The following is a 15,911-nucleotide window of genomic DNA, read 5'->3' on the forward strand; positions in this document are numbered from 1 at the left end:
TTACACTCACTGGACCATGTTTTGTCCGAAGTTTGTGGTCGATGACCGCTCTCGGCCCAGCAGCGGGCGCCCTGACACATTCCGGGCACATCTGCAGCGGCCGAGTCACGCGGCTGGCCGTGCGCGCAGCACGCCACCGAATTATATCTTAATTGTCGGCCGTTAATTAATGGTGCGCGGCGATTATTCGCTCGCGCAGATGGCGCGGGCGGCGGCCGATGTGCGCCGGGCCCGCCTCCTCGGCTGTCCGACTGTCAACCTGTCAAAGGGCCGAGCAGGCCGCTGGCCATCGAGCCGAGCCGCGCGCTGCCCGCGGCGCACCGCCCGCCGCCTGCGTGACTGCACATACAAAAAATGACAAGTTATGAATGTAAATGCCGCGCGGAGCGCACGTACAGTGCCAACCTGACACCAGATTGATGCGATATAAAGTGGATGTTTGGGCTGGGTGATGACTGGAATTTGGAAAGTGTCACGCCGGTCGCGCATCCATAATTCATGGCGGATCGGGAAGACGCATGGCCGGCCGGCGGCGGGCCCGATATGGTGCGGCCGCGACCGGCGCCGCCCGAGCCCATAGGTGTCCGGCCGGTCCGGCTAGGCGACACCTGGGCGGTGAGAGTCACGGCACAGCGCCATGGAGCTTTGTCAACCTACATGACTCACGGATGTGGAGTGACCATGAGTGACCAGAAATGGTCCCAGCGGTCAAGAACAACCAGGAACGGTTCTTAGCGACCTGGAGTGGTCACGTGAGCGCCATTATGGCGTCTGGACTCTGGAGTCCATCAGTCTATCGGCTCGCCGATCGGAGTGGCTGTGCAGAGCGCTGTACTGGGAGTGGCTGCACAGAGCGCTCTACGGGGAGCGGCCGCCGTCGTCGAGCGGTCGTACTCGTCACGACATCAAGTCGCCGTCGCCGCCGCAGATCCTTTCTCCTCGGCAGACGGCGGGCGGGCCAGGTGTGGTGATATCAGGACAGAACCCGGCCGCATGCCAACACGACAGCTCGGCGCGGTGCCTGAGACACCGCAGATGCACAACCAGGGCGGCAGACCTGGGATGGAAGGCACTGGCGCGCTGCATCGACAGCTTTCCATTGTCAGCCCAGCACCCGGGTAGGACCCCGGTAGTTTCCTGCGAATGCGTCCGTACTCGCGGGATGGGTTCGATGACTCACCGGGCCAGGCGCCGCCGCCAGCGTCAACAGTCGATGACACTCTGATGACGGACGCGGTACGATGACGCCGGTCGCCGGCCGCAGGCGGCGGGCCAGCTGCCCTCGTCGCGGCGACGTTTGACAGCGCGACCCGACGGCGACCTGGGTCTATTGCTGTAGGTGTCAGCCGGGCCGGAATCAATGGCCTTCCGATGGCAGTCGAATGGCAGGCTGGCGCGGCGGCCGGACAGCGACGGACTGGGCCGTCGACCGCGGTCACAGATGGCCCAAATAGACACGACGACAGCCAGACAGATCGGCGACACGACGGCCGGCTAAGATTGGCCGCGGGTGACGGCGGCGCCGGCGGTGGTGCAGCGACAGAGCCCTGGGAGACGCCTGGCGGCCGGCTCGCTCGCCCGCCCGCTACACCCGCCGCCTAATGGAACTCGTTTGTTGCGAGTGTAAACGTTTGTCATATGATATAGCGGCTCGTTAAAGTCATGATAATACAGGGCTCGTTGTAAAGAACATGCCAACAGCGCTTTCACGAAGTCATTCTGTGTCGTATCACCTCCCAGGCAGTAGCGGGGTGGCGGGGTGGTATAAATCTCAGGGCCGGCCGGTACTCGGCTGGGTGGGTGCCTCGGGCGGCGTTACCGGTCCGGTGTTAATTGAGGCTCCACGCTTGCCGCCGATGACCATCTGACTCCGTTGAGCGGCTGTCCTCCGGCGCCCACCGCCCGCCGACACACTGAGAAAAGGCGTCACTCCGCGGCGGGGGCGGGGGCGGCCGTCACCGCTCGCCTGCGGCATTAATCGGGCTCTCTCCAGCTCGGCGCCACTGACGACGACGCCAGTCGAGCCGACCAAACAAACCGAGCCGAGCGGCCGAGCACTGCGTAAACAGCCGAAGCCATCCGTCTGCCGGCCGGCGACCTCTCTCGTCGCCACCGTCTGGGCCGGCGGTGGCGGCGGCAGCGGCGTTATCGGCCGGATCGGCACGACGCTGCGCCCGCGCGCCCACCGTTTCTCATACATCAGAGCCAGCATGTAATTAGCGGCGCCTGGCCGAATTATAAACGAGCCGCGAGCCGAACGGCATTCCGCCACGGGTCGCGCCGGCTGTAATTTTCCGACTTTATCGCCACCCGACACAAAAACTCTGTCAACCGGCTTTATGAAACATTGCCAGTCGACGACGCGGAGTTGCGCCCTATTACGTAGGTATGTGCGGTCATGCCGGCAGCGGTGGCATTGCAGGATAACCGACCACAGGGAGGGGAGGGTTAGGGAGGCTCCGTAGCTTGAGATACGGCCGGCCGCAAATGAAACCTGCACGCCTCAGCTCAGACGACCTCCGAACCGGCAGCACGATCGGATTTACCTTCAGCCAATCATGGTCACTGAATCACAGAGTCACCGAGCAACGCACGACTGTCATTTAACATAAAAAACTTTGGAACGGCGCCTCATAATGTAACGCCACTTTGTAGGTGTGAGGCGTAACAGCAAATTACCTCCCTTGCTCTGCAGTCGCGACTCGCGAGATGACGCAGGTGTTGCGGCGCAGTCTACCTTCAGGCGTAACTACTAGTGCCATCTAGGGACAGTCGTATAAGGAGAATGCGCTAAGCTTGTTAGTGTCCCTGGTAGTTAGTTCCGGTGTTCGGCTGTGCGCTGTCTGTAACGAACCACAGCCTGGGACGTTGACAGCTCAGTGTGACAGACTGCAGCAGTCACGGTCCCCGGTTGACGGTCGTGGTGGCTGACGGCTGACTGACAAGCGCGGCCTCCCAGACGATCTCGTCTCTCCTCGTCACACCTCTGAGCCCGTCGTCACCTCGCCAACCTTTCAATGATTCCCTCCACGCCGGCGCCGCGGCTTTTTCTGCGGCGGACACGCGCCGTTTTTCGTCGCCGGCGCGTCTCGCGCGCAACAACAGCTGTCAAACTGTGATCTTGGCGGCGCGTAAAAACGACGTCTCTATGTCAGCCGCTCTCCGGGCGGTGGCGGCGGCGGCGGGGGCGGGGGCGGCTGCTCCGGTGGCCAGCCGTCGGCCGCCCATCGTCCACCGGCAGAGAGAAACCCAGCAACAAGGCGGCCGTTAATCATGCATACGTCGGCTGAGAAACGCCCAACTCGTGTCCGTGGCGCTCAGTCAGAATGGTGGCTGAGTTGAACACCATTCGAACAGACGATGTGTCGACGTGCCGTGCCTGGAGGCGACTGCGGAACTCAGACTGCCTGCAGGCGACGGCAGGCGGCGGCAGGCGACTTCAGCCGCGCCTCAGGCTGTCTGCCGCTCGGCGGCGTTCACACTGTGGTCAGCGGCGGCGGCGGCGGCACGGCTGGAGTGCGTGACTGAGAGCTGCTCCCAAATCAGCCGCCGCTGAGACAAAGGCGACGCGGCAGGCGCGGCCGCAGTCGGCGCGTGACGCCCCGCCGCCCCCGCCCCCGCCCCGGCCGACCGCCGCCGGAGGCACCAAGGTCAGTTTGCGCTGACCGGCCAGCTGTCAGTGGCCGCTACCCCGGACCATCCGATCGGCAGCATCGGTGCTGGTAATTACCGATAATCTCTCTGTTTATCAACGGGGCCGCCACTGCATCCGTAGCCGCGGCGGCGGGGGCGGGGGCGGGGCGGACGTCGTCACTCAGTCTGGCCGTCGCCGCCGCCGCCCGCTTTGTCACCAGCCGGTCTCTGATTGGCTGCGGCGCCGCGATGGCCGGTCGTGCGCCGTCTATGTCACCCAGACACGCTATAGCGGCCGGGCGGGGGCGGGGGCGGCGCCGCCTGCTGCCGCCCGATTAACCACTCGAGCCGGCGGGCGACCGACACAGAAGGGGCGTCGTCACAAGTATCTATTATGCTCATTGGTGCATGATAGCCGGCCCGATTTATGACGCTGGCGTGGGCCCCGATGCGATAATTGCCGGGTTTCGAAGGCGCTATTACTTTGCAGTGCAGTAAAGCTGTCGCTAGTCGAACGATTACCCTCAGCGTTGAGACGAAACATTTTCGTTTTATTATGCTAATCGGTGTCCCGGCGTAGAGGAGCGTCGCCTGGAAGGTGCGCCGGGACGGGTGGATGACCGGTCAGCTGGCTGACCTGACCCGGCCGGTGACCGGCAATCAGCTGACCGCCGCCGTCAGCTGATTGTCCGAGGGGACCGCCGATGTCCGCAGCGCCACCTAGCCAGCCGACGACGCTTGCATGTATTATTATGCAAATCGGCAGGGTGTAATGGCCGTGACCTTGGCGGCGTGTTTTACGATGTGGTTATGATGAAGCGCGATGCGTGGAGTTTATCGTCGCTTTTTATGCCATTTCCCAGTCCGTGGAAAAGGATGTGCCGCCGGGTTGGCCGCCGGCCTGCTGTCCCCAGTCAGCCGCCAATTTCTCGCCGCAAAAAGGGGACCTCCCGCCGGGCGCGGCCGACCGGCTGTGAACATCAGCAAACATGAATTTTCCCCGGCCGCAGGGCGCATACGCCGCCGCCGCCCAGCGAAGCAATTAAAGGAGTGAGGTGACCACCCAAAAATACACACAAAAAGCGCACGACTTATGGTAAAAAATAAAAATAATGGCACAAGGTCCTGACAGGCGGCGCGGGGGCGGACGGTTCAATTACCGGTCTGCCGAGGCGCCGCTAGTGTGTGCACGAGTCACGGCGGGCGAGCGGTGCGGGTGTGAATTTGTGCTCCACGACCGCGCCGTGACCTGGGGCGGTATCGGTGTCAACGGAGCCCGCACCTACTGCGACCCCACACTCCCCGCACCGGGCGGATATGGGAGTGACAGGGGGACCACCAGCTGGCGGGATCGATAACAGGGTCACAGTGAAACAGTTCACAAATTCGCACTACCAAACTTGGCTGAGACATATGGCCGAGACCCAAAAGATGTGTTCGTACTTTTACTATGCCTCTTTATGTCAATGTCCATTGCTCTTTATTAGGAGTTGTGACCATAATTCATCCACACACACATGACTGTCTCGCTTCCATGCCGTCCCCTTCCCTTGGGGCCAGCGTTATGAACCCTTTCCTCCATCCCGCGGGACATAAGGAGAGCACGTGGGGGGGGGGGGGGACATCGCCGTGCCGTCTGCCGCAATGGTCATCTGCGCTCGACGCCGCGCACAGCAGGCCAATATTGGCCGCCTTTTGCGGGACGGCTTATTTCGCGTCCCAGCGGAGCCGAATGAGGGTTTCCCCTCGGGCGCCTGTGCCGCGGCGGCGCCGCCGGCACTTGGGTGGTCAGTCGAGTGGACGCCGCGGCTGCCGCCAAGCAGAGGAAGGGTTGAGAGCTCGTCGCAGGATTAGTGGCGAGCCCATTTGAGGGCGTCGATGGTGGCGCGTCCCGCTGGGACTGGGGACCGTGCCGCGCGTCGGTGCCGTCGCGTCGTCACGCGGCGGCGACGATAGCGGCGCGGCACGGCGGCGATAACGGCGCATTCATCAGCGGCGAGCATGACGCGCATTGTCCGTCGTAGGCGACTGGAAGCGCGGCGCGGCGCCGAGTGGACAACTTCATCGCCGTGCCATTAGCGGGCCATTGTGCCGCCGCTGACCGTCCATCCGAGCGCCGCCGGCGCGCCGCCAACGTCGCCAGCGACGACAGCGACAGGGAGATAGTCGTCGGCGACGCGGCCATTTGGCCACTGGTCATTTCCGGCGGCAATGTGCGCCGTTCCGCGACCGACGCACTAAGAGGGCTAATGAAGCAATGAGACAAACAAAGGCGTCTCGGAGCGCGGTGATCAGTTTGTTAGCTCCGTGCCGGGATCGATGAGGGTCGCTGCCGCTGACGACGCCCGCCGGTAACGACGCGGCCCGGAGAGAGACGAGAGGGCTCCGGGGACCACAGAGGACCCCTCGAGGACCTCTGGGGACCCCGAGACGACTGTAGGGTCCCCAGAGACCCTCTGGGTCGACGGAGACGGACCGACGGACGCTGAGAGACAGGGTTAACGGGCGGGCGCCGGCAGATCGAACTACTGCATAGAGATGACCCGCCCCGCCGGCTAATGAACGCCCGCGCCACTCCGAATACTGATCCAACGGGACGCGTCGGGCTGGCCAGGGAGCGGGAGAGAGTGGGAGAGAGCAGGGAGCCGGGGATCCACGAGGGGCGTCCCAGGGCGTCCGCCGTGTCATTTCCGTCCGTCTGACCACTGGGCGCTATTTACGGCTCGCTGAGGGGGCCATTGCGCCTCCCGAGGACATCAAATCCGGCCGATCGGGCCCGCTCGTAAAATCACGCTCCCCACATAGTTTCCATTCAGTCGGCCAATTTTGTCGTGAAGTGTATCTAGCGTGTCGATCGGCGGTGGGCGCGGCACGGGCGGCCCTGGCCAGCGCGCGGCGCGACGCTCGCCGGCCGGCAGTCGCCTTTTGTCCGCGCCACGCCGGCCGGGCGATTTTATCTGCCACTTAACTGGTGGCGATGTTGTGCGATAGTCGTCAGCGGCGCCAATAAAGCTGTCCAGAGGCGCGCGCCCGGCGTCCGCGCGGTGACAGCTCTCTCGGGCGCGCGCGACGCGTCGGCACGCTCCGACGCGCACGGCAAACACGCGTCCGACGCCGAATTAACGACGCGTCGCCGACGTCGAGCGACGTGCAGCCGAGGGCGCGGACCGGACCTCCGTGAGGAGCGGCCGGGTGAGACGATAGGGAGGACGATTAGGCGGAAAACTAATATCCTTGGGGCAAGTGGAGAATACTCTAAACGCGCCCTTCTTGAGTTTTGAAAACGCGTTTCTTGTTTCCTGAAGACGCCAGCAGGTGAGCTGCAGCACTCGAGGGGCGTGTGGCGCGGTGCAGAGTTTTACTGCAGCGCTTCACAATGATGGGCGCGCGGGCCGATGCAAGAAACGCCCGGCGAGAATCAATTATTGTAATCAGCCCGGATGAGGTGGCTGGCGCGGGTCATAACGCGTCACGCACGGCGTCGGTTCGGGGACTCCGCCTCGCACTCAGCAGCACGCACACCGGCCTTCAGAGTCGGCAGAGGACGCGCGCCGCGAGCGGAGACTCTCCAAACAGAGCTGTCGCAACACAGAGTCGTGTCAGTGGCGGACGCGGCGCGGCAGCGACAGAGCGTCCCAAACACAGCCAGAAATACCGGCCGGAGCCGTGTCAGACGGCCAAATGTCGGCCCGCTGACGACGGTCGCAACAGAGCGGCTCCTGTCTCCTGTCAGGCGCGACCGGCCGGCCGGCTGGCTGGGCGGCCGCAGGGCGGGCCGCTTATTTTGACAGTCGGCCGCCGGTCCGAGACGTACAGATCGGCGTCCCGTCACCGTGATAAGCCGCGTCCATTAGCGACAACACGGCCGATCTGATGACCCGCTCGGTCCGACGCCGACTCAAAGCCAACTCGGTCGCCTCCCGTGTCCGCCGGATTCCAGTCCAGAAGACCTGCCCTCCGACCACTACCGGCCGACACTGGATTAGGGCGATCGGGGTAGAGCGACGCGGTCCGTGGGGGATCCCGACAGACCCCGCTGTACTCAGACACAGCGAGAGGACCATCGCACTCTGCTATCGGCAGCCCTTTCACTTGAGCGCTTCCGCCGATGGGTTTGACAAGCCTTTTCTCACGGGCAAGTGCACGCTAAAAGCGGCGTCTGGGTGCGGCGACTTGGCGCGGTTGAGCGCCGCCGTCGTTGTCCGGCCATTGAGAGCGCTCAAAGCCAACTCGGATGGAAGGGACGTGCCGGCCGCTGCCAATGCGTTCACAGACGACCGGCGACGGCAACGCCGAGTCAGTTCGAGCGACCGAGAAATGTCGGCAACATTTCCAGCCTGCTTGCAAACGGTGTTGTAAAGTTTTGGGCCAACAGAAAACTCCGAAATGAGTGGAAGCATTGCCGGAAACGTAACACTTCGTGACTGCTTGCCTGCTGTCTGATGTAAACACTTCTAGAAAACTCATTGGAATTTTGAGTGAATAGAAGATTTGGGCATCCCCGAACACCAGTCACCAAGAAGCCACTGGTCAAAGACTTGGATCCAGACTCCAGCGCGCTGAAGATCTTTGACGTCGCTCGGCGTTATCTCCCATCTCATCGAATTTCTCGCCGTCTGTAGTCCATCTCCGTCTGTAACAGCCGGCCCGGCGTCCCTGTGGGCTGTAAACGGCGAGGCCACCAGCACCGCCCGGGGGCAGGGAGGGACGCGCTGGCCCAACACAGCCCTGCCACCGCACCTCCGCCAGCGACGGCCACTTAGGGCGATTGAGCCGTCCGCGGGCACAACAAACTGGCCACTATCGGCTGTCGATCGGCGCAGGTCGGAATGTTGCCTGTCCGGCAGCACGGCGGTCGTCTCGGGCGGCAGCTAATGGCTACATTTACCGTCCCGCGCCCGCCCCTGAGCTGTCCCTCGCGCCGTCCCGGCCCGGCCGGCCGCCCGGTGACACCGGTCACTGATAGGATCTCGGCTCGCGCGCCGCGTCACCGCCGCGCTACCCGGTGACAAATGTCCGGTGATGCTATCGGCGACAGGACACGTGTAATTTCGGCCTGCCGGCGCTGCTACTGTGGTCAATGGTGACGCGGGCGGCGGGGGGTGACCAGGGAGGACAGATGGGCGCCGGGCGGCCACGGGGGCGACAGGGGCGGGGCCGGCCACTCCGCCGGACAGTATCGCTCCGACAGGCGTGCACGGCGCCGATCGGCTGGAACAATGGGCGCCGGTGGCCGTTGGAACGGGGTCGCCGCCGCTGCCGCCCGTCGACGAGCCATTGTGCGGCCCACAGAAGCCGCTCGTTACGGCTACGAAGTGAGAGGCGAGAGAGCCGGGCCGCGAGCGCGCCGGTCAGGTATGCACCCGGGGTCACAGCACCGCCCCAGCTGTCAGAAGAGTTAGGTGGCGTCGGGTTCTTATCGCCAGTGTCAACAGCAGTTACATGCGGAGTGCAGTGGTTAACCGTAGTCGGAAAATCCCAATGGTGAAATGATAAAGCAGGTCATTACATATCATTTGCATAAATGCAATTCGCCTTGTGCCCTGTGGTCTGAAGATCGCCATCCTGCCTGAACCACTACGGCCTGAACCTGGTTTGACCTTCCCGGCTCCGCTGGCGCATCTGCAACCTGACCCGACCCGGCGTGACCTGGCCCGACCGCGGCAGCCCGGAGCGTCCCACCGCCGAGACCCGAGCAGACCCCGCGGCGGCGGCGGCCCGCCCGGGGGCTAACCCCTGACCTCCTCTGACCTCCGGTGACCCGCCGACCCGCTCCGGTGGCGCTCAACGCCGGATTAGCTCCGCCGCCGTGTCGAGAGGCCGCGATTTCAGAGACGACGCATTCCTGGCTGGAACAGGCCGGCCAGTGATGTGGAACCGCGGTCCTGGAGAGGCGGCGTCCCAGCTGGGGCCTGTCTCAGCAAAGCACTTCAGGTTTCGATAACAGTTTACCATCAAATGGAAACCTTAGAGTGGTGAGCACTATGGTCATTGAGGAGTTTTATTCCAGTTTCAGCACCCCTAATGAGCGTCTCATGATGGCAGGCCAATTGATTGTTTGTAGCCGATATACCTATAGGTAAATAATCTAAGCAACAAATCGTGTACTTCAGATGTAAGGACACGATATCGTCTCGTACCAAAGGTGGCTTCCAAAAGTTTTACAAAATCATAAGAGCACGTTTATTTATTCACTGTACGCTTAATTTACGTCCCTCGAAGTGCCTGAGGCTAGGATTAATCTCCTCTCAGTAAGACTTTCGCTTAAACAAACAAAATTAGCTATAACAACATGTTTCCGATGCACGTTCACCGTGTTGATTGAAAGCACGACAGTAACAGCAAAAATGCTCTGGCACTTAGCAGCCGGTAAAGCTGGGCTGTTTTTACCGCTCGTGCATGCTGTTAACTGTCACGGGCGGTCTATCAAATGGTCAGATTACGAACAAACGTTAACTTCCGTGAAATCGCTCGACATTACAAAAACAGAGAAATGAAGAAAAATGCAAATAAATATGTAGTTTGAATTTCAAATGACCTTTTCCTCGATAATTAATTGAAAATGTAATAAAAAGCAAATATTATATTGTTTGGCAAATTTTCGAACAACAGTTCATTCTCAAGCCACATGAAACAATTGACAACGAAGTTTTATAACTGCCGCCAAGCCACTTTTTTAAATTCTTACACGTGATATACAAAGTGGTCTTCTTAAAATCGGAAAGCTGAACTAAATCGATCATATCCCAAGCTGTTCTAACTCCACCTATTCCACATATACATCCACACATACATGACCATTAAAAGTAATATGCGAGCACACCCACACAAATACATACAATATGGTTCTTCTTGGTCGTGGATCGTGTCACATTAAAACAAAAAATAACAATACAAACACTTCGAAAGTCTCGTAGTAGATCGTGTCGTAAAAGGGCGGTTCGGTTTAAACAATCATACAAATGCATACAACTAATATGCCGGCACTCCCACACAAATACATACAATATGGTTCGTCTTGGTCGAAATCGTGATCGTGTCGCATTAAAAAAAAGAAGACAACAACAATAACAATACAAACGCTTCGAAGTCTCGTAGTAGATCGTGTCGTACAAGGCCTTATATGTAGTGTCGTAAAAGGTTCGGTTTAAACAATAATACATAATACATATGCATAGAACTTCGAATCAAGCGCAGTAACAATAAACCACACATGATTTACAATGACAGCCAGTGGATAATGAAAACAAACGACTATCATTCTATAGTATGGGCCATGAAGACATATTGGAGTTGAGCTTTGGGTGCTTCTTTTGGATAAGGAGAGATTCCGCGATTTTCCTATCTGGGTGATCTTTCGACTTATACAAAATGCGTACTTTGAGAGGTGTGCCTCCTTCGTGGGTGGAGTGACACTCCTGAAAATGATCGCCCATGGGCGTGTCGCGTGTTTTGTTGAGCGCTCAACAAAACACGCGACACGCCCATGGGCGATCATTTTCAGGAGTGTCACTCCACCCACGAAGGAGGCACACCTCTCAAAGTACGCATTTTGTATAAGTCGAAAGATCACCCAGATAGGAAAATCGCGGAATCTCTCCTTATCCAAAAGAAGCACCCAAAGCTCAACTCCAATATGTCTTCATGGCCCATACTATAGAATGATAGTCGTTTGTTTTCATTATCCACTGGCTGTCATTGTAAATCATGTGTGGTTTATTGTTACTGCGCTTGATTCGAAGTTCTATGCATATGTATTATGTATTATTGTTTAAACCGAACCTTTTACGACACTACATATAAGGCCTTGTACGACACGATCTACTACGAGACTTCGAAGCGTTTGTATTGTTATTGTTGTTGTCTTCTTTTTTTTAATGCGACACGATCACGATTTCGACCAAGACGAACCATATTGTATGTATTTGTGTGGGAGTGCCGGCATATTAGTTGTATGCATTTGTATGATTGTTTAAACCGAACCGCCCTTTTACGACACGATCTACTACGAGACTTTCGAAGTGTTTGTATTGTTATTTTTTGTTTTAATGTGACACGATCCACGACCAAGAAGAACCATATTGTATGTATTTGTGTGGGTGTGCTCGCATATTACTTTTAATGGTCATGTATGTGTGGATGTATATGTGGAATAGGTGGAGTTAGAACAGCTTGGGATATGATCGATTTAGTTCAGCTTTCCGATTTTAAGAAGACCACTTTGTATATCACGTGTAAGAATTTAAAAAAGTGGCTTGGCGGCAGTTATAAAACTTCGTTGTCAATTGTTTCATGTGGCTTGAGAATGAACTGTTGTTCGAAAATTTGCCAAACAATATAATATTTGCTTTTTATTACATTTTCAATTAATTATCGAGGAAAAGGTCATTTGAAATTCAAACTACATATATCAAGATGTTCCTCGCTAGAGCGCTTCATACTATTTCTTCAAAAATGCAAATAACCTTAACAGCACCAATGCTCGCAAAAATGCCGGTTCTGACCAATCGGAATGCATCCATATTGTCGTCTATGGTCCCCCTCAGCCATATGAACCGTTACCGGGTGTGGTAGCGAGGCCATCCCTCAATTTCTTTGGTTGAAATTTGAACTATAAAATGATACGTCTATTGTCTAATCCGTGTTCGCCGCGCACATCTTACAGTGAAGAAATACCGAAGCGGTATTTTAATGGAAGAGTTCCCTAAAAAGAACTTTGTTCAGTACTTGAACGGTTTTTCATATTTTACATCGCCTTATTTGTCTCGTCTTTGCGTCATAACAACACGGATAAATTGATTTCTGCCCCATTTAAATAGGACAAGAAACAAACAGCCTTGATGACAAATGATGCCGCCGACAGGAAAATTTGCTGCGATTCCATTTCAGATATGCGTAACATAAGGCTTATGCACAGTGAAGCAAAAACCATATTAATGCCTGCCAACACTAAGGAAAAATGAAATGTCTGACATGCAAGAAGTTGGCAGTTGCTGTGAGTGAACTTTAAGTAAGTATATTGACTTGAACGTAACTGTCAGGGGATTTATGATACCAAACATCTACTGCACCTTGTTGGTTTTTTATTTTGTCAATAACCAGACATCTGATAGACCTACTTGTGCCAAAATATCTAAAAACTGGTTATTCAAATTTAAAAACCTCGGCCATCATTGTGCATTATTGCAATATGCTGCCATAGAAGAAACAAACGTTGAATATCTGGTAGCTAGCCTTCCAAAATGTTTTCCTTTCTTTTACTGTCAAAGTCAGCTGCGCGCAGTAGCGGCGGTAGCGGTGTACACCTTCAATTAAGGGGGGGGGGGGGGCACTGCCGACTTTTGGTCCCACTCTTTCCATGCAACGCCCACATAGGGCTAATGTTAAAATGCCAAAATCATAGGGGGCACGGTGCCCCGGTGCCCTCCCCGTTCTGCCGCCTATGGTTGTGCGCCGATTTACCCCGACACCTCCGAAGTCTGGCAGTCGCCTTCGGCCTTCCTTCTCGTCCGTGTCACCAGCATAGTGCCCGTTTCCCAAAACCCTGCTGCACTGTTGACCGCTCGTCCGTCAGTCCACCGTACCTACAGTCCTCTATCGGCCAGTTCCGCAGCTCGGTACCCACTGGCAAGTCGGCATCGTAGCCCGTGCTCTGCCATGAAGCCCAGCAACAGTGTGACGAATAACCGGCGCCAATCCAGCCCGGTCATAAACATTTCATCGCCGCCGGCCCAGCACCGACCGACTGGCTACAATGGTGAACTCACAACCGACTCCCTGGGATCTCACCGTTCGGGGTTAGCCGACTATTCATAGATCGGTCTGTCGAGCCGATTCTGCCCGAGCTGGGATATATTTGTTTGTTCGGACACTGACGGCGACGCCCGGTGTCTACACCAGTTCGTTTGTCACTGGTTCAACCCTGAGGCGACTTTCATCTCGTGAATGTACGACGTCTCGCTGGAAAACGATCCCCTTGATATGCTCGTCCCACTTTCAATCATGTTTTATTTGATTCACTGCCCAGGCCAGTCCACGCTTGCGACTGAGCGATGCAGCCGTACCGGCATATCAGATGAACATGCGATCTATGCGGCATTCCACTTGCGAAGGCAGCTTTAAGCTCCATCCATCCGATAAGCCTCAACACACAGCCGATCATCTTCGAACGCACAAAAACGAGCGCTGCGCCGCGGCCGGCCGACGGGCTGTCCACGGTATATAGGGCTGTCGAGCACCATCGCTCATCGCCGCGCGTGCGCTGGTATCAAATTCGGCTCACAGATGGCAGCACGTGCAGGGAGGCGCGCGCTGCGCCGCCCACCGGCCGTGCCGCCGCCGCTGTGAAGCGTGCAATCCGACCGCAATGCTGTCCTCGGTCCGCCCGGCACGGCACGACGGCCGCACGGACCCCTGGCGGTGGCCGCTGGAGGGACCGGCTCCGGACTCCGGACCGACCGGCCGGACAAAAAGGGGTTAATTTAGATGCCGTCCTGTCAAAATACGACCCTGTTTGTCGCGACGGCGACTGACGCGCGGTGACAGAGCCGCGGACAAATCCGAGCCGGCTGGGTAATGACGGTGTTTACGGCCGGACGGCGGCGCCATAGGCACGGCGCTCCACAGAGCCGGGCGGCCGAGACGGTCCGACTCTGCCGACTTCTCCGAGCGACCCGCACTCGGCCGCGGCGGTGGCATTGTTCCGCGGCCATTAGTGTGGCCGACCCCAGCCAGGACAATGTGCCAACGAGCTGGCGGCACATCACAGGACAATACGACAGCGCTGCCGCCTCCCGATCCTCGCCGACACAATGTTTGGCCAACGGGGGCATTCAGAAGTCGGGCCGGCGGCCGCGCCGATAACTCAGTCCGACGGAGCACGTACGCGGCTCAAGTGCTCTAATGACGTATAAATGATCATTTGGAGCATGAAACGCAAGATGAGCGGGCACGCCCACCGCATAGAACATGCGACTCATCGCCCGGTGTGCGAGCGATATGGACAATGAGCTGCAGGGCCGAACATGCCATCACTCGCAGGTGTTCCTACTACGAACGTTTAAGGAAGCCTGCAATCAAAGGCATTACGACAAATCAATCTTCGTTTCCCACGGACAATAATTTCAGGGCATCATACTCGGCAAACGGCGAATAAAAATGACTCTCTGACAGCTCAAGGCTTGTAACAAACTATGTGAATGTTTCCGTTGGAGGAAAACATTCCCAGCTACCTATCTACATGACGTTTCGCAGCTTCTGAGAAATACAAGACATGACAAGTTACAATGATGTTTAGTTAATTTTATCAGCTAACAATTAATGGTCCTAGATTTTGACCAAAGATATTAAATGATGGTTGAATAATGTGCTATGATTAACATCTCCTTTCGATGTTGTAGCAACGAACGACCTGCACATTTGCGTGTACCTACACGCAAATGTAGATGGCTCTTGAATAATATGTAGTTATTAGCATTACGTACCTGCAGGTACATAAGGGGAGTTTTTTTTTTGCAGTTTCCTAAGACATATGAAGGAAAATGTAACGACATTTTCTTGCATTCACCGATCACATATTCTATTCTCACTAAGCTATATGAATTATAAACTGGTTTCTCGGGTGTATAGGTATTTTTGATGAAGGGATGATGCCAGTTATTATTGATTTCGTAAACGACTTAAAATATCTTTATGAATATTGCCGATCGGTTTTCAAGCTTAATGCAATGGGGCGTCTACCATATTGCATAACATTTGCCTTAATGCCAATGCATAACTTTTTGTTTAGGTAACAGAGAAAGCACTAAGCTCTGTTAGTTAATATACATTTCTCTGGTTTGACAGAACAAATAAGTTTTATTGGTGGCTTGAATAGTTCAACAATGCTAACCAAGACTTAGCTGATATTTATAAAAAGGCGCACAGTGAAAATAAAACAAAGTGAATAAACGCCATGCACGTTATAATAGCTGAATAGGAAACATTAAATTTAGTGCATCCTTAATTTAATTCAATGAGATAGCTTAACAGTTTGTAGGTAGGTACAACTGAATCAAGTTATATTACTGTATAATAGTAATATAACTTGTAGTGTAAAATTATAATAAAGAAGTAGACTTGTGTATAACTTGTAGTGAAATAAAAAAGTAGTGTAAAGTTATAAGACTTTAGAAGTAGAGCATCAGAAAAATGCATTGAGAAGCTGCAGTACTCGTATGTTCTGTCCGGTCTTTGTGAAAGAACACATTATTTAATCTTTATCAAGCATTTCATCTATG

At 55.9% G+C, this 15,911-nt stretch overlaps 1 protein-coding gene across 3 annotated transcripts in view; it reads right to left on the reverse strand.

Annotated features, from left to right (window-relative positions):
• The window catches only part of LOC122387590 (zinc finger protein basonuclin-1-like), a 161,014-nt gene that overhangs the window by 12,714 nt on the left and 132,389 nt on the right, over positions 1–15,911 (reverse strand). The gene's annotated exons all lie outside the window — the stretch shown is intronic.

Source organism: Amphibalanus amphitrite, unplaced genomic scaffold, assembly GCF_019059575.1.
Source record: "Amphibalanus amphitrite isolate SeventyFive unplaced genomic scaffold, NRLGWU_Aamphi_draft 000290F_arrow, whole genome shotgun sequence".
Taxonomy (NCBI): domain Eukaryota; kingdom Metazoa; phylum Arthropoda; class Thecostraca; order Balanomorpha; family Balanidae; genus Amphibalanus; species Amphibalanus amphitrite.